Raw genomic sequence first — 20,098 nt, forward strand, 5'->3', positions numbered from 1 at the left:
GTATTGTTTTGTTAAGCTCACACTAAGGCGGTTCCAGGGTACATCAGGACCCACTCCATTGGAACCACTGCAGCTGTCATAGTCTTCCTCAGAGGTGTTACTACAGAGGCTAATCTTGAAGCAGCAACCTGGACTTCTGTCCCCACTTTCTATAAGCACTACAGTTTGAGTGGCTTCCAGGTCCAGAGCTGGACTTCCTATACTGTCCTATGGTCTTCCCTAACTTTTAGGAGTCTTCTCGAATGTGAGGATGTTTAGGACATAGTTCAGTTGTGGTGGGAACTTAACATAAATGTTGATGCATGAATAGATTCACTTTTGCAATCCAGTCTTTGTTAACCATGTTTTTTCTCTGTTTCCATTTAGATTGTTCCTGAGCGTTTCAGTGATTGTAGATTGAAGCGGAAAGGATTAGTAAAAACTGTGCAGGTAAGTTGGTTTGCAGCACTTGTCAGCTTGGTAATAACCCTGTCTTCTACTGTGGACAGACCTCTCTTGAGTACTGCATCTTATGCCTTGTCTGTCATCTCTTGAGCTGCACTGCTTGCACTGAACTTAACTTTGGCTTATTCCTTTTTCCTCTCTGCCAAGGCTAAAGGGTGCATATGCCATAGAGGGACCCTCAGTGTTTTTTATCATGCTGTTTGTATTTCTTTGTAGTATGCATTGTTGGAAATTTCCCTCATTCTTTGGCTAAAAATCTTATCTGCTCTCAGCGGGTAATAAATTAAGACAACCAAAGAAGATGCCTTTTGTGCAAGGAGTGGATGACATTGATGGTTTTTCTCAAGTGCCATTCTGTTAGCTCTTCTAGAGACAGCCTTAAGGTCTGCATCATGTTTCATTTCATAGCCTAGTACCTACCTATGAACCTATCAGCCAAATGGCCTATGTAAGCCTAGCCAACAAGGTTTCCTGGCTTACGCCACCCAAGAAAGTTATTTTCCTGTGCCACTGTCGAGCAGAGACACAGAAGTGATCCCGGGGTGTATTTCCTATTTCCCATCCACTCATCAAGATTTTTCTTGAAGAGTGATAATGAAGAACTTCGCTTGAGATGGATGGGTAGCCTGTTCCAGCGTATGAGAAGTCTCTGGGACAGGACTCTATCCTTCCAGCATGTCCTGTTTATTGTGGTGACAAGGTTTAGGTCCCTAGAGCGTGTAGCTCTGAGGGATTGGGATTTCTTTAGGTGTAGCGTGTCCAACAGCTCTGGGTTTGACATAGCTTTATATGTTAGGCAGAGATCACCTCGGAGTAGGTAATATGCTATGGAGTAAAGCTGGAGTTTTTTGAGACGGTCAGTGTAGGGCATTTGTTTTAGGCCAGTAATCCTCTTTGTGAGGTACTTCTGTGGCCTTTTCAGCTGCTGCAGATGTCTTGTGAGGTACATTCCAAAAGGGGCGTTGTACTCTATAATGGGTCTAATGAGTGTCGAGTAGAGGGGAACAAAGACCTCTTTTTTTCCTGGATGAGAACCCTTTTATGATGAGGTGTGCCACGTAGAAGGACTTCCTGACTACTGTGGCGTTGTGACTATCAAAGGAAAGACTACTGTCCACCTGGGTCCCAAGGTCTCTTATCACACATTCGGTGTTAAGTAGATTGCTGCCTATGTGGTAGTTCATGGGTACAGAGTTTTTACCAAAGGTGATGACACTGCGCTTTTTGGCATTGAGCTTGAGGCCATGGCTCTGACACCAGGCATCTGTCTCAGTGAGGCCCTGCGGATTTCAGGAGTGGAGGGCTTGTCTCAGTGTGAGGCAGTTGCATGAAACAGAAATTGTCCCTGTCTTAGCCCAGACTTGGCTGCACTTCTTAAGTCTACTGCACCAACAGCATCCTTCTGTTCTTATTAAAGGACTTATCCTGCTTCTTATCTATGAATGTATATTTATTTTTCTATATCTTTTTTTGACTGGGTTAGTCCCAGTGGGCTACCAGCCTCTTTTCAGGAGAGACCTGAGGTGATATTTACAGTGCTGTGGACATTTGGCCACTGCATCGGCTCTACTTTTTTGATAGGTGGTGTGGGATCTTTTACATCCACCTGTGTTACCACCAACTCAGGCAGATATGGCTTTGGTTTAATGTCTCATCTGAAGGATGGCACACTCAGGAGTGTCACAACTCCCTTATGCTGCACTGCAGTGTCAGCAGTTAATTTGCATGTTGTGGGAATAGAACACCAAAGGTGAGTGTGCTACCTGTTTCACCACTGACAGTCATTATGCAAGGTAAATTGAAGTGTCCCCCTGCACCAGGACCCGAGGTTTAACTGTCTCCTCCCATTCTTTACTGTCATGAGCTGCCACCTCCTTAAGTGAGCAAAGCAAGAAGCAGGCTTTTAAATGCAGAGATGTCTCTGGACTTGAACTGGGGCTTGGAAAATGAACTTACTTCCTCTGTACCAGAATGGCTGACTGCTTTCCAGCATAGATTGATCTGGTCTCGTCAGGATTTCTGTGCCTGATTTTGGACTACCATTCCCAACCTGCGTAGTGGACTTTTGTAATCTGTTCAGTACATGGTTGGTGAGCAGGTATTGAAGAGTATGCTTCATAGGTGTGCTGTTAGCACTAGGCCATGCAATTCTTTGTCATTTCCTTGGATCACTTTGTAAAGCATTCGTCTACCATTGAACTCATTATCAGTGAGCCTGACCTGTACTTCACCTTGTAAACGGGAATGCAGCAAGGAGCTGAAGTACAGCTACAAGCTGCAGGTAAGCCCTTTTATCAATTATGACATAGGCAATCACACATTTATGTACAAAAAAACAAACAATATTGACATATTTTCAGTTGCAAACATTATACGTCATTTATAATCTATCCAGTCACTGCCAAACATTACAAAGCTCATTCACTTCCTGCCTTCCCTTAAACTTCATTCCTCCTCCAAAACATTGTTCTGCATGTATTATTCCCAAAATTCACATTTGTCTATGTAATTTGCTCCTACCCTTTTCTAAAGGTTCCACTTACAATTGTTTTATCTCTGTTACTATATTCATTACTTCCAATATAGTTGGTTTAAACTTTGATTTCCATTTTCTAGTAACTGCTTTTTTTGGCAGCCAGCAGAATTAAACTCAGCAAGGCTTTACTATATCTAAGCAATTCTGATTCTGTATCACAGCTTAAAAAATAATTTCCTCAGTTACCCCAATTTATTCACCCAGTATTTCATACAGTAGTCTGCATGAAATTTTTAAAGTCTGCCAACTCATTACACTCTCAAAAAATATGTTCCCAGTTACCTCTTTCTTCCCCATCACACCTCCAAAATTTGCAATAACCTGAGGAAAAACATTGGAGTCTGTTTGGGGTATAAAAGTATGTATGCAAACACTTCCAAGCAAGGATCCTAACACGTCTAGTCATTGTTGCATATTTGGTAGCCATACATATACCCCTCCATTGTTTGCCAGTTTTCTCCAGTAAATTCCAGGACCCTCTTGCCTATTCTGTATACCCCTAATTGCAGTCATCCCTATCAGCAGAATCTCCTTTCTCCTTCCCATGTTGGCTTAGTTCTTAAAGTACTTTATGCTGCTTTATGAATATAATGTTCTGTATTGTTATTATTCTCCTTAAGGATCTGCATCCAAAATCACAGGCTCTGTCTGTGTTTCTTAAGCATCCCCCCCTTTCATCATCATCACCCCTTTCTACTTTGAATTACAGCTTTCTGTTTGTGCTATGTATAGAAGCCTTAACTGTGTAACTGTGAAATACCCATTCAAATCAGGTAATCCCAAACCACCTTGTTCTGTTGGAAGGATCAGCTTATCCCACTTGGCTCTTGCCACCTTCCCTCCGAGATAAAATCCTTCAACTCTTTATAAATTGGTATCCACAACTTCTCCTCTTGTTGATAAAAATATGCTTGACCTGTGTATAAAACTAAATGGACTAAAAACAGTTTCACTGCTTGTATGTTGCTGTCCATAGCCATAAAACGGAGCTCCGATTTCTCAGGTTTTTGTATTATTTGTTTCTTCCTGTATATCCTTAGCTGCCGTGACAGAAACATTTTAATCCATATTCCTAAGTACTCAGTTTTGTCATGTCCCATAAATATGGGTATTGCTTAACTAATTCTTGTGTGGGTACATAGGTTCATAGGTTCATACTAGGCTATCTGCCCTAGGGCATTTATAAGCCTATCCAGAGTGTGTATGGCTTTCGACACCCATTTTAAATTAATTTTGCTATGCCCTTTTTCGGGGTTAGTATACTGTGCCTCTGTCTAACAGTGACACAGAAGTGATACCCGGGGTAAACCTATGATCTCCCATCCACTCATCAAGATTCCTCTTGAAGAGAGTCAGTGAGGGACTCTGCCTAACCTGGACTGGGATTTTATTCCAGAGTGAAGGGAGCCTCTGGGTTATGAATCTGTCCCTCCAGCATGCCCTATTTATTTCAGTGCTGAGGTTCAAGTCCCTCGAGCGCGTAGCTCGATGGGATTTGGATTTTCTGAGGTGCAGCATGTCCATTAATTCCGGGTTGGACATGGCTTTATATGTCGTAGATTACAGCTATTAACTTTGTTTTATCTTCATTAATTTTATATCCTGAAAAGACTTGAAACTGTCTCAAAGTGTTCCACAGCACTGAAATGTCCTTTTCTGGTCTGGTTTTATCAAGTATAAAATTATATCATCTGCAAATAAAGCCAGCTTTCCTTGACTACCATACCACTTATATCCTTGAATTTCAGGATCTCTTATTTTCTTTGCCGGTGGTTCTAAATATAACGCAAATAACAAAGGTGAAAGAGGACACTCCTTCCTAGTTCCTCTGCACAAACAGAACTCATCAGAGAGGAACCCACTTGCTTTCATTTTCTCATCTCTCATATATCCTCCTAATCAATCTTATAATTTTATCAGGGAATGCAAATGCTTCCATTGCCCTGCTTATAAAATCCCAGTTTACTTTGTTGAATGCTTTCTCTACATCAAGACCCACCAACAACAGTGGTATTTTCTTGCATTCTGCTTCCCTCTGGATCATCATTGTTCTATTAATATTGTCAAATGTTTGCCTGCCCTCCAAAAAAAACCCACATTGATCCGTATCTGTTCATTTTGACATCCCTTTGCTATTCTTCTAGCCATTATAGAAATAAAAATATTATAATTGTGGTTTAGAATCAAAATGGGCCTATATAAGGCTGGATCTGATGGGTCTTTACCATTTTTTAGTATTACAGCCACCACCACTTTCTTCCAGGATGTTGATGCTTCTTCTTTTAAAATACTGTTAAAATATTCCAGCCTTTAATCATTTTTCTTCCCTAGCATCCAAATGTCAAGCCGCTGGAAGATTTTTTATTTCTTCCAGAATCTGTGGCCATCACAGAGCCTATCTAGGGTTGCCACCTTTTCAAATGGCCAAAGTGGGACATTTTTGGTGCAAACATCAGATTTTACAGGCTGACACATACGAACTTAACTTTTTTGCCTGAATAAAAGCTTATTCTTGTAGCATTTTAGTTGTTTATTCTGTTTCTTATAACATTTAGGTATTTTAGATACAGAATAACTGTTTTATGCAACTATTTCATAAAATATAGGAAATAATTTTGTCCTAAAATCTCAGGACATTAAGCCTATCCTAGGAGCTGACAGGGACAAGTGAACCTTCCTGTGTTTCTAGCTGCTCTTCTGTGGAACTCTTGTTTGGAGAAAGCCGAAGGCTGATAAAATTAACCTTGGAATAGCAGTCTCCCCTACCTTTTGTCTTTGAAGAATTTTAGTTTTAACCATCAGAGAAAGAAGACAATGTTGAACATGGAACATGTTGTTACCGATGATTACCTGTATTTGGGTTCTTCAAAACTGAAGAAAGCAGACCATTTGTAGTGACATTGGTCTCCCCTTCCTACCGGGTATCTCATACCAGATTCATAGTTAAATACTAGGCTGACTGCACTGAACGGCCATTTTAAGCCTAGCAAATATTCCAAGACCAGAATCAAATCCTGTACCTTTGAGGTGAAGATTTTAACCATTATGCTAAACCCCAGCGTCATTCATGAGTCACGCCTTTTGACAGCGTAGGTTTCAGAAATTCTAGTGGTTGATTTGGCTTTTCTTGGACTGAGAGTGAAAGGCTGTTATTAGATATGACAAAAAGTCTTCTGATGTTTTGTGTCTGATGAGCTTAATTACTTATGCTGCATGATTTATTTTCAGACTTGGGTAGTTCAGTAAGCATTGCAAGAACTGTCCATTCCCACCCTCAGGTTTGAAGCTGTTGAGAGTCTTTAATGCAGCTCCTTCCATAGAGTCCCATGTGACCTATTATTCCTTTGACAGTGTAACTGTAGTGGCTAGAACTACAACCACTGGTTTCATCCCCTGTAGGGCATCATGCCTCAGGCTGTCCTCATCTTATTATGATCTATACCAAGCTAGGTGAGGTGTATTTAGTGGATTATTCCAGGAGAACTTTGAGAATTAGAAAAAGAAGAGTAGTATTCTTTTCACTTTTGACAGTGTCATCCTATTCTTTCCTTCCTGTTAAACTTCCACACAAATTTAAGAGCAAAGAAGGCAGACAGATGGCAGAAGCTTACCAGGTACCATGTTGCCGTGTTTCACCAGCAGTGGTATTGCAGCATTGTCCATGAAGTTATTTGCCACTTGGACCATTAGCAGTCCTAACTGAGTTTACTCAGCCTCGAGCAATCAGGAAGAAATGAGAGAAGTCTGGGCTTCACAGGAGAAGGCCTTAATTAATTGCAGAGACCTTTTTCTGAAGTAGATAAGTCAGTCTTGGAGGAGCTGTCACTGCAGTCTTTCTCTACTAATCAAAGGTCAGTAGAGACCCTTCCACCAGGGATGGGGCTATCCTTCTGTCGTTTTCTGGTGCCTGGAAGATTGGGAGAAGCATTCAGTTCTGTGTTTAACATTTAGCTTTGACATAGTGTGAATTGTTTAAACTTTCACTGCTCAAATCATAATACCATTGCTCCAGCAAAGCGTGTAGCTGGTGTGACAGATGCCAGCTCCGTATCATCATCGTCTGAGAAATGCATATGGGGTTCCTGCTGTTTGTATCGTCTGGATAGAATTTTCTTTACATGGTGCTTCCTCTTGGCCTTTACTCCATTTCCAGAATTTTTCCTGGGTGTCAGCTGTGGTGACTGTGGTCCTCTAGTTTCGTATACCATTCTAGTATTTAGTTGTCTGGACTAGTTTCAGGTGTCTCACATAGGATTCTATGGCAGTGGCCCTAGGTTGGCCTTTACTATGGGAGAATTCCAACTTTCTCCCACTACTGGATTTTGCTCTTGTAGGAATTATTCTGGACGAGGTACAGAGCTGTGTGGAGAACTCAGATGTTCAGTAATCTGATCTCTTGATTGTCATTGTGTAGACTATGTGGATCACACATTCCTTCTGTTATGTGTTTTGAGATTTATAGTGACAAAAGTTATTGTAATTCTACTGGACCACCTCTGTAAGTGGGTCATAGAGTGGCCATTTGCATTACAGTTGCATAATGTCAGAAGGAAAAAGTAAACTTGCATATTCTCCCATTTAATTATTTTAATTATCTGCCTTTACTCCATTCTTACCATTCCATCATCTTTTTCCATCTGTTCTAGACTGTCTTGAATGCCTTTGTGAATTTCTGCTGCAACACCCATTATAGTATGCCATTCTTTTGGGTCTGTAAGTCTCTCTGTGAAGTAGCACTTTGAAAAATCCAGAGAATAATTAGTCTCTTTAGTCTGTTGCTTGTGACACTCTTCTTCTTCCCTTTACTCAGGATTAATCTTTCACATCTTCCTGCTACGATCTTGTGCACTTATATTATCATGTTTCTTCTCGACTCTAGTGAAAAGAAGCATATCTTTAGTCTCTTGTCATTCCATTTCCCTTTTCATCCCTTGCAGCTTGCAGTATTCCGGAAGCCTTCCTCGGGATGTCTTCAATGGTTTGATGTCCCTTTCATTGTATGTCTTCCAGATCAAGGCCCGACAAAGTAAAAATGTTACCCCTCTGCTTTTGGAGACTATCACCCCCAAAAAATACATCCCAGCATTCTGTTAGCAACCACTACCCTCTCACTCTACTCCTGGTGCTTAAGTTTATCTTTGATCAACACCCTCAAATCCCTTCCCTGTTTCTGCTGTAAGTTTCACTCCCCTCAATTAGTATATCATACCAGATTACTGAAAACCTGGTCCAGTCCTAAGCATTTTTCTGCACTGAACCTCAGCTGCTACCTTTCTGTTCATTTTGTCAGTTCTTTCTAAAGCTTTCTGTATCTCTTCTTTTCCATCCTTCCTTTCTACCAGTCATTTTGCTTAATTAACATTGTCTCTTTTACCAGAATTTTCTGTCCTATCATTCAACCATGCAATAGTCCATTTCCTCAGTCACAATCCTACTGTTATCTCCTCCAGTTCTGATTTCCATGTGCTTGTGTGGGACTAAATGAAAAGCCTTTCTGAAGTCCATGTAGACCATGTCTACCACCACTCCCCTGTCAAGATCATCTTATTTATTTTAATTTTTTCAGTATATGACAACCAATACCAAAGGGCTATGGCTGACTAAATTTGAAGATGACTGCAACCTAGGAGCAGTCATTGAATCCCCAAATGACTTAACCATCCTGCAGGAAGGTGTGTCCAAACACATAACTAGTGCCAAAATCATGTATTAAACCCAAATATCAAAGCAATGCATTATCATATCCTTTGGGATGTTATCTACCCCAGTTTACTACCACATTGACCATATGTTTGTAAGAGTTGACCTAGTTGTTCAAGATTTGGGAACCTATGTGACAGTGACTTAACTTTCAAACAGTGCATGTCCACTGTCGTAAGAAAGTCCTGACATATATTGAATAGTTTATAAACAAAGGGATTTTGTATGGATCTGAAAATTACATTGTCATCCTTTACTCAGTCCTCGTTAGGACAGTCATTGAGTATAATGCCCCCTTTGTCATGTGTCTGTACAGACACATGGGACAACTTAAATTCCCTCAGAGATACCTTACTAAAAATAACAGAAGTCCTAAACAATATATATCTTACATGGACTGACTCAGTCTTGTCACACTAATCTGTATCCTACATACTGCTAAGGTGTGGCCTGTGTCTGGCCTACAAGGTATCCTTCAACCATATACTGATGGACCTACTGCACATCAGCAAGTCAGATGGCATCAGAAATATGTGGTCTAGGGATCTAAACATCATCTACATCAACAGAATGGTTTGTAGGGACACGTATGTCATACAGGGGCTACCACTGCTCTGGAACAGCCTCTCCAGCCACATAAAACAAAGCTCGTCCATGTCCAAATTCAGTCATGATTTGGTTCTGTGGATGAGTAATAGAAAATTTTCTTCAGGAGTGCCTCCTGTGCAACTAATGGACAGAGGAAGCTCCTAAATGCTGTATCCCATGAATATTCCACAAAAGATATCTGTTATGATCCTAGTTATTCTCACTGGGGATAATATGTAATTATCAACCATGGGATGGGTAAGACCAATCTATTGTAAAATAGGATTGTTAATTCAAGCATCAAAAGGGAACTTGGCTAGGCTTAAAATGGCCCACATGGGCAGCTAGCCTATTATTTACCCATAACCTTATGAAGAGGAGCAGCAAACGTATGCAAAGAAAACTTACTTACTTGAAAGTAAAAGAACCCAAATTAATGAATTGTTCATCATATTGATCACTGCTGCAGTAGCCATAGGTATACGATTTATATATACAGCCACCAACCATCTTCCAAAACTTCAGGGCATCTTCCATACACCCAAACCATCATTCAGATCTAGCTGAGCTGACTAAAATGATAGCTGTGGGTGCCAAAGCTTTCAGAGCTTTCCTGCTGCCAAAGACTACTCTCCTCTGAGGCTTTTGAGGATCGGTGATCAGCTTGAACTGTTCCTTTGCTGGGTAGATAAGTTCCCTTTGGGAAAATCCTTAAATTTTAAAAAGTTATTTGTTTATTAATACTTTTCTGTTCAGGAAATTTATTTTTAAGCTAAGAATTTGGATTGCATTGTGCTTTTAAATGGGAATGCACTTTTCCATCAGTTTAAAAATTGTTTAAAGTAATTGAAAAATGTTTTTTCTTGAAGAAATTATGTTTATTTTACTTTCTAGGGCTGGCAGAGTGTTTTAAAGTGCTTTTTACCGTTTTGTGTGAAAACATGAATTTTAATTTTTACTGGTTTTTACTGCTTGCCGCGGTGGTGGTGCTGCGGTAGCATTGTCGCCTCACAGTAAGACGCTGTCTGGTTCGATTCTCAGCTAGAGCGTCTTCTGCGTGGAGACATGTGTGAATGGGCGTACCTTTGTTGAAGGTTGTGCGTCAGGGCTGGTAACTCGGCACGTAAAAATCAACTACCAATCATTAGCGGACCGGAGTTCCGTTGTGGCGACCCCTAACCGGGAAAAGCCGAAAGACACACACACACACACACACACTGGCTTTTACTGCTTGTTTCCCTCAAGAAGGAGGCACCATTTTCAGCCTGACCATGGAACAAACTGCCATTCCCATAGTTGGTCTGTCTTGGGCTTCAGGCCAGTTATTTTACATTAAGAAGGTTCGTGGTCTGCACTCTTGTGGGAGGAGAGGCTGGACTCTGCCCTTCTCAGCTGGGAATTTCTGGTTAAAGGCTTATAGTGCCTGCATATTTCAACTGTTTCTTACTGTAATTGGTACACCTCGTTTGCTGTAGTCCTCTCTTAAAACCTAGTTGCCTCGTGGTTTTGGCGTCCTTTCAGGCTTGTTGGCTGTTGGTGAAGCACCCACCAAGCGGAGAAAACGCTGAGAGAAGAAAGGAGCCACTTTTAAGATTTTAAGTATTTTTCCTCTGTTTATTTGCTAAGTTTTTCTGCATAGTTGCCTAGTTTGAGCATTTTCTGGCTTGTTAAACTTGATTTCTGCATTAGTAGCTGTATTTAGAGCACAACCAAAAGCTGTTTACTGAATTTCCTGTTTGCACTTAATTTTAAAATCGTTTTTTTCTCAAAACTTGCATAGTTTCTGTCTTTGGCCTAGCACTCTTGTGTGGGGTCATTTACTGTACTGTTATAACTTGATATTACTTGTGTACCTCTGCTATCTCTGAAAAACAAAAAACAATCTTGCTTTTTCCCAATTTTCTGAGATTTAAAAGTTCAGTTACAGGCTTGCTGTTCTTGAACTGTTTGTAAGTTTCTGTGAGGCCATTTTGCTTGGGCTAAAGGAAAGTCTCTGTTGATCAGTGGCAGTGAAAAACATTGAGCACCTTCCCTGCCCCCCCGTGGGAGTGGTTACTGACTTGAAACTGTTGTTTTTTTGGCCGTTTTGGGTCATTTCCTGGCTCTTTCAGCCCCTGCTATCAAAGAGTTGCCACTAGAGCAGCATCGGGCAGCGCTGGTTTAACAAGGTTAAACTTTTTGACTCCATAAAGTCTGTTCTTCATTTTTCCCTTAGAACTGCTCTACTAGTAAACAAACAGTATATCCCTTAACTAAAATCGCAGCACTTGTTCCTAAAGCTTTTTTTTTTTTTTTCCAAAAAAAAAAAAACTCAACACTGTCTTAAAGCATCTTCTTTTCAGGTTTAGCACTTCTGTATTATACAAAGTCCCTCACTATGAACCCCTACTAAGTCCTCTATTCAGTTACACCCTAACTTCTTTTCTCTAGCATGTCGAAGGGCCAGATGCTGGCGTCCTCTCCTGTCCAGTTGGTGAATCTGGGAATATTGAGGCAATGTTACAATTGCCTCATGTACACGAACAACCCTCTCCTCCTCCCACATAACACAAATACTGCGAGAGAGCTATTTGGCCAAACTGGAGCTGGCGCTCTCAACTCAGGACTGGCAAGACCAGACAGGAGGAGAAGGCAACTACACACACCACAAAACCAGTCTCACATAAAGCTATCGCAACAATGAATCAAACACATAAACACACAAAGACATACTCGGAGGCTCTGAGCAAAATCCTTAACAGCAGAGGCCTCCAAAGCAGACACCCAAGCAACTGCCACCTCATGACACACCACAGGCAACACATAAACCACAAAATCAGTGTGCAAAGCAGTCACAGCCCTTAAGGCCAAATACAACACCAAACATACTTGTCATAGGTGACTCCATAGTCAGACACACTGACGTCCCACTCACCAGGCTGAACAAGGAGAGGGTCACAGTAAGCTGCCTATCGGGTGCTAGAATCCGCCACATAACACAAGCACTCGGGTCACTCCACAGCAAGTACAAATATGACACAGTCATTGTTCATGCTGGTGTGAACGACCTGAGACCTCCCTGGACTACATGAAAAGAGACAGAGGGAGCTCTCTGATTATGTAGCCCAAGCAGGTATGACCCTGACCCTGAGCAGTATCCTTGCTTCACCAAGAATGATGCCACAACATAGAGACAAGATGATCAGCTTTAACAATTGGCTTAATTTCTGGTGTCATTCAAAGGGATCCAGTGTCTGTCTGCCTGGGATGACATGCTTGACAAGCCACGCTGGACGGCTTGCACCTGTCACCCTGGGATTCGGATATTGGCTAAGGCTCTTGCCACCCCATAGTGCCTTTTCAAGGCTCAAATTCTAAACCTGCCACCCTAGAAAACAAAAATGGGAAGAAACTAAGGGTAATGCTGCTCAATGCCAGAAGTCTAAATCTCAAAATGCACCTTTTCGAGGCCCTTCTCAGTATGGAGAACATCGATGTCTGTGCTGTAACTGAAACCTGGTTCAAGGCTCCTGAGAGCACCCCAGCACTATCAGGTTTTACCTCATATCATGCGTTCCGGCCCCAAAACCCAGACCACACCACAAAAGGAGGGGGTGTATCCATATTCATCAAGGATACCCACACCTCCAGGTTGGTAAGCATCAGAAACCATCCAGGTGCAATTAACCATAGGCAAAACTGTTCTACAATTTGTAGCATGCTACAGGCCACCCTCTCAAACTCAGGAACCCCACACAACCTTCCTGAAGACACTGGAGGGTATAAATGTATCTCCAAACACCATTATATTGGGTGACTTCAACTACCCGAATATAGACTGGGAACATTACTCAAGCCCCAACTTTTAGCCCAAAGGTTCCTGGAGTTCATAAATTCAAATGCCATGGAACAACTAGTCACCGTTCCCACAAGAGGAGAAAATATACTAGATCTCATCATCACAAACATGGGGACAAATGCTCCACACGGAAGTATATCCCTCATTGGTGAGATCAGATCATAAACTAATCTCACTGGAAATCCATCAAACAAAAGACCACAGTGAAGAACTTCTAAAGCAAACTTCACACTACTCAAGACTGGTGTGGTATCCTTCAAGGCCCCGAGCCAGTGGAAACCACAACCAAGCTGCGGAAGCCATTACAAATGCCTTCTACGAACACCTCCAGGACTGCATGGATCAGGCAATCCCTAATAAAACCAAGACTCTTTCCACCTAGGGCAAACGTCCAGTCTGGTGGTCCCCAGCCATAAACAAACTTTACAATAAGAGGAGAAAGCTGTTACATGATAGAGCAAAATCCATAAAAGAGTAGACACCCTTGATCATTATTAGTAAAAAGCACTCATAAAATCATCCAAGGCCAACTTTGAGAGAAAAATTGCCATAGATTCAAAAGACAATCATAAGGCCTTCTTCAGCTATGTTAGAAACCTGGGTGGAATCTCCCAGATATGCTCAGAATTAGTCCAATATGATACAAAAATCACTGAACCCACAGACATTGCCAAAAAAATGGCAGACAGGCTCAGTGCAAAGTTCACCTCTCCCCCAAAGGAGAGATAACTATCCCAGCGAGTGTAGCCTCCCAGACATCTCAAATGCGCAGGTAAAAGCTGCTCTCTCTAAAGCTAAAAACACAGCATCAATGGGACCGGATGGTGTCCCCGGCTGTGTGCTACACAAACTCAATGAGGAACTAAACCATAAGGCAGCTGTTTAATCTTAGCCTTACCACAGGATCGTGCCCAAGGAGTGGCGTGACGGCAACTATGGTCCCACTCCACAAAGGCGGTGCCTCGGACCCTGGTCGCCCCATAAGCTTAACAAGCCTGGTCTGCAAAGCTATGGAGAGGATCATAATGGAACTCATAAACGAAGACATAGGGGACTTGCAGACATTGGACCCAACCCAGTTTGGCTTTGTCAAGGGCAGATCATGCCTTTTGAGCTTGGTCGACTTCTTGAAACATTCACCAAGGCCATTGATGAGGAAAGGCAGTCCATACAGCCTACCTTGACCTTGCAAAGCTTTCGACACAATACCCCTCAGGTATTATAGAGAAACTTACAAGCCTAAATGTAAACCCATATGTCACAAGATGGGTTGCAAACTGGCTAAAGGGCAGAACCCACAGGGTTAGAGTTGCTGGCACCATGTCAGACTCCAAGCCGGTCACAAGTGGTGTCCCACAGGGCTCAGTCCTTGGCCCCATGTTGTTCGGCATCTACTTCTCAGAAGTACAGGCAAACATAGGAGGACTATGGCTGACAAAGTTTGCAGATGACTGCAAACTGGGCGCCATAGTGGAAAGTACATCGGACACAGATATCCTTCAGAGGGGTCTCACGGAAGCTGATAGCTGGTGCCAGAGCCATGGCCTGAAGTTAAATGCCAAAAAATGTATAGTCATACCCTTCGGGAAAAACAAGGTAACCCCAAGCTACCATATAGGTGGCAATCCACTAAGCACAGAAGAGATCATCAGGGACCTGGGGACCCAGGTTGACAGTGGCCTTTTTTTTGACACTCACATTGCTAAAGTGGTTAGAAAGACCTTCTACATTGCCCACCTGATCATGAAGGGATTCACATCCAGATCAAGTGAGGTCATTGTTCCCCTGTACTCTTCACTTATCAGACCAATGATCGAGTAAAATGCCCCATTCGGGATGTATCTCACCCGACACCTGCAGCAATTGGAGAGACCCCAAAAGTTCCTCACCAAAAGGATAAAGGGATTCCAAAATCTGTCATATGCTGCCAGACTGAAGAAACTCCAGCTCTATTCAGTCGCATACCGTCTGCTCCGAGGTGACCTGTGCCTGACATACAAGGCCATGTCCAACCCGGAATTAATAGACATGCTCCACCTCAAAAAATCCAAATCTACCAGATCCACTAGAGCAAGCGCCTTAAACCTTAGCTCGGATATAAATAAGACATGCTGGAGGGATAGATTTGTCACTCAGAGACTCCCTATGCTGTGGAATAAAATCCCGGTCCATGTGAGGAAGAACACCTCGCTGGCTCTGTTCAAGAGAAATATCATCTCTGTGTCACTGCTGGACAGAGGCACAACAAACTAATGGGCACAATATTTTTTAACATAAGAGGTCTTTGGGCTAGGCTTATAAATGCCTTAGGGCAGATAGCCTAGTATAAACCTATGAACAAAAAGAAAAAGTTAAGCAAACAGTCTTTTTCACCACAGCAGACCAGCAATGTACGTCACTCTGCTGTAGCACCTAGAGCCTCAATGGACCAGAGATTAGCCACGTCCTATCCTATGCAGCTGTTGGAATCCCATCAGTGGGCAAGGGAGAGCCATCCTGTCAGTCCAGGGAGAGGGAACAGGGGTGACTTCCCTGATTTGTCAGAATGTTATGCCCTTTCCTAGGGAAGCTGCTGCCATGAGTAACATTGTTGGTCCCATTTTTCCTGTCAAAAAGAAACGGCTAAACATGTATCTGCTACTCCTCAATTTTACTTTACGGAGTCTAGATCAGTGTTTAATTCTGGCTATGACTCCTTTTTGTAAGGTGGTTTCTGGATAAAGTAAGAGGGATACCTCTTTTCCAGAATGATTCAAGATTCTGAATCTGGAGTGAAAAATGAAGGGCAAGATATAGGGCCAGATTCAATAAAGCCAACACTAAGTGTACACAATATGTATTCAGTAAAATTCTTGTCACATTTTTTGTGCTTTCTAGTCACTCAAAAATATTACACTAAGTGTACATGTAGTCTACACTTTAACCTTTATCAGTAGGAAAACTCAAATTAGAAGGAAGGTGTATGTTATGTCTGTGTTGTCTGTCACTCAGAACAGTGTACACTTAGTGTAGGCTTTACTGAATCTGGCCCATAGGGTTTTCTCCTCAGATTTCTGATTCAGACTCTGAGGAGACCTCAGTTTCTGATTCTCCCTTTAGAAGTTTGTCTTTCTCTGAGACTATTTCCAGAATGCCTGCAGTTTTCCTGATAGTCAGCTAGCTGCCCCTAAAAAAGCAGATAGAATGTATAAAGCTTCTCAGTCTTGTAAGTTTTTATACACCCTTCCCAAACCTGACCCAACAGCTATAGCTGTAGTTAATTCAAATGTTGCTTAACATTCGGATAATTTCATTGCTACCCTTTCTGATAAGGATGGGAAGATTATTGATAAGTATGGGAAAAATGCTTCTGTAACTTTGTTTTTCAGAATTTTGAATTGACAGGCTCTCTCATATTAAAGTTTATTCTGAGTAATTGTGAACGTATGAGGAATGTTTTGTCTGTAGTTTTTTTCGTGTGAGTAGAAATCTTTAAATAATTTAGTTTCTTCAATTAACTATTCATTGTTTACAGTGTGTGTATGACTCAGTTGGTACTTCCAGGGTTGTGGCAGTTTTTAGGTTGTTTGCTTGGCTGCATTCTCAAATTAGATTTTTAAATTCTCCTTTGGATAAGAGTCAGTTTTTGGTTCCTCTGCCATAGAGGAGATCAAAAAGTGTGAAGAAAGGGATAAGTTAATGCAGGGAATCTGTAAAAGTTTTTATTCCTCCTTTTCATATGTTCATAAGTAGGTACTAGGCTATCAGCCCATGGACCTAAGTAAGCCTAGCCAACAAGGTTCCCAGGCTTACGCCACCCAAGAAAGCTAATTTCCTGTGCCCCTGTCGAGCAGAGCCACAGAACTGATCCCAGGGGTGTATTTTCTATTTCCCATCCACTCATCAAGATTTTTCTTGAAGAGTGCTAATGAGTAACTTTGCTTGACATAGATGGGTAGTTTGTGCCAGAGTAGAAGAAGTCTCTGGGACAGAAATATATCCCTCCAGCATGTCCTGTTTATTGTGGTGACAAGGTTTAGGTCCCTAGAGCGTGTAACTCGGAGGGATTGGAATTTCTTAAGGCGTAGCATGTCTAACAGCTCTGGGTTTAACATAGCTTTATATGTTAAGCAGAGATCTCCACAGAGTAGGCGATATGCTACAGAGTAAAGCTGGAGTTTTTTGAGACGGTCAGTGTAGGGCATCTGTTTGAAACCAGTAATCCTCTTTGTGAGGTACTTCTGTGGCCTTTCCAGCTGCTGCAGATGTCTTGTGAGGTACATTCCAAAAGGGGTGTTGTACTCTATAATGGGTCTAATGAGTGCCGAGTAGAGGGCAACAATGACTGCTTTTTTCCTGGATGAGAACCCTTTTATGATGAGGTGTGCCATGTGGAAGGACTTCCTGACTACTGTGGTGATGTGACTATCAAAGGAGAGACTACTGTCCACCTGGGTTCCAAGGTCTCTTATCACACATTTGGCATTAAGTAGACTGCCTGTGTGGTAGTTCATGGGTACAGAGTTTTTACCAAAGGGGATGACAATGCACTTTTTGGCATTGAGCTTGAGGCCATGCCTCTGACACAAGGCATCTGTCTCAGTGAGACCCTTCTGTAGGATGTCCACATCATTTGGGGACTCTACTATGGCTCCCAGTTTGCAGGCATCTGCGAACTTCATCAGCCAGAGGTCTTCTGTGTTATCCTGCACTTCAGAGAAGTAGATACCAAACAGGAGAAGTCCCAGGACTGAACCCTTTAGTACTCCACTTGTCACTGGTTTGAAGTCAGATTTTGGAGTCTGCAACTTTTACAGTGTGGGTTCTGTCAGTGAGCCAGTTGGCAAGCCATCTTGTGACATAGGGATTTATACCTAGTTTAGTGCATTTAGCTATAATTCCAGAATGGGGGATGGTGTAGAAAGCCTTGGCGAGGTCAAGATAGGCTGTGTGAACCACCTTACCCTCGTCTACAGCTTTGGTGACTGACTCAAAGAAGTCAATCAGGTTCAGAAGGCATGATCTGCCTTTCACAAACCCGAACTGGGTGGGTTCCAGAGTTTGGACGTTACCAACATCTTTGTTTATGAGTTCCATGATGATACGTTCCATGGCCTTGCAGACCATGCTCGTCAGGCTAATAGGGCGATAGTTCCCAGGATCCAGTGGTGGCTCTCCCTTTGTGAAGTGGGATAACTGTTGTTGTGCGCCATTCATTGGGCACAAAGCCTGACGTGAGACTATGACTGAACAATGGTACTTGGGTGGGGAGCCAGTTCATTCTGAAGTTCATGTAAAACACAGCCTGGGATGTTGTCCAGTCCCATGGATGCTGTGTTTTTGGTTTTAGAGAGTGCAGCTTTTACCTGCATAGATGTGATTATCTTTCTTCCTGTATAGATATGGGCCCTTTAGGGGGTGAGAGGGGAGGGAAAAGAGGAGATTTCTAAGGGATTCTGTACCTCCTCATCCAGTTGTGGCAAAATAAAACAGTCTGAACAAAATTCAGGTAAACAGACTTTTAAGAAGAAATGCCATGGAAGTTCTAAAAAGAGTCCAAGAAACCCCCAAAACCAAAGGCAGTCCAACAAACCAGAATGATTATTTAAGGAACCTTGTCCCCACCACCACCACCACCATAGCAGCCCCCTTTCCCTTCCAGAAATTCTGAATATATACTTTTCTGCTTGTAATAGTTCCAGAAAAATGGTTTCTGAAGATCATTTATCAAAGATGGCAATATGAGGAAATTCCTCCTTTCCAGGGAGTAATTCTTCATCCACCAGACTAGACTGTTTATTTTCACCTGTCTTTCATCACATGCTGTCCCAGGGGGTGAAAGAACCAATTCCTCCTTCCCAGGTAGGGAAAGGTTTTTATTCAGTGATTCTTTTTTTTACTGCTAAAGAAAGAAAGAAAAAATAAATTACTTGGGTACCATTTCTGGACCTTTCTTTCCTAAACATGTATGTGATAGTGATCAAGTTCAAAATGACATCACTTCAAAACCTGTTACCTTCTTCCTCATTCACTTTTCTTGTTAACACGGAATTTCAAAGATGCTTATCACATCGTTATTTATCTAACCTTCAGATATTTCTTAGGGTTTTGTGTGTCTGGATCACATTATCAGTTCTCTGCATTACAGTTTGAACTATCCTCTGTACCAAAACGGTCTCTCAATGAAGTTCTAGGTCATTGCAGGGTACAGGTTATCCAAATTTTTCCATATTTAGAAAACTTGCTTTTCTTTGCAGAGTCTTCCAAACTGTCAAGAATCTCCCACTTGGGTGAGAAATCGCTTGCATATGCTGGGGTTTCAAGAGAACATTCAAAAAATATTTGACTCCTTCACACAAGGTTATGTTCCTGTAGTGCCAGTTAGACACCTCAGTTCATAGAACTTTTCTTCCTCAGGGAAAAATAGATCTATATCTTGATCTAATTCTAAGATTTTCCACTCATACTTTGTTTACTGTGATGGAATACCTCAGGATTTTGAGTGTCATGTCATCTGTGATTCTCATGATACTGCCTGGCATGACTCCACATGAGAAAGATACAGTGGTGTCTGACGTCTCTTTCATCCGAGCATCCACGTCTTTTGTCTTTTCATATCCCAGTGGTGGGTTTGTCAGAAGTGAAATCAGTTGGTGGAGACGGCTAATATCCTTAAATCCATGTCTCCTCTTTTCCCTCCCTTTTTCAAAGCAGCCAGTAACTGCAGATGCTTCAGACTTTGCATGGAGAACAGTTTCAGGAGGAATAAAAGTGCCAGGTGTGTGGGACATCAAGGACAGATGCAAGCACATAAATATAAATAATGCTTGCCCTCACCTCTCTGAATCATCATTGGTTCCCCAGGACCTCTTCAAGTTGTTGCAGTCAGTACCACAGTCATGTGGTACATCAGTAAGCAAGGGGGGATTGTTTTGAAGTCCTGCTTCTTTCAGCTAGGTGGAGAAAGTAGTAAATTCATTCTTTGTGCATATGAATGGTGAAAGGATGGTGTC

General features: G+C 42.0%; 1 long non-coding RNA gene across 1 annotated transcript in view; it reads left to right on the top strand.

Annotated features, from left to right (window-relative positions):
• The first annotated feature begins 364 nt into the window (after nucleotides 1-364).
• LOC122796421 overlaps nucleotides 365-20,098 on the top strand; it is a 172,474-nt gene continuing 152,740 nt past the window's right edge. The window contains exon 1 of the long non-coding RNA XR_006363972.1: nucleotides 365-429. This is a non-coding gene — a long non-coding RNA (uncharacterized LOC122796421). The remainder of the gene's footprint in view (nucleotides 430-20,098) is intronic.

Source organism: Protopterus annectens, chromosome 3.part0, assembly GCF_019279795.1.
Source record: "Protopterus annectens isolate FY-2018-M chromosome 3.part0, PAN1.0, whole genome shotgun sequence".
NCBI classification, from domain to species: Eukaryota; Metazoa; Chordata; order Ceratodontiformes; family Protopteridae; genus Protopterus; species Protopterus annectens.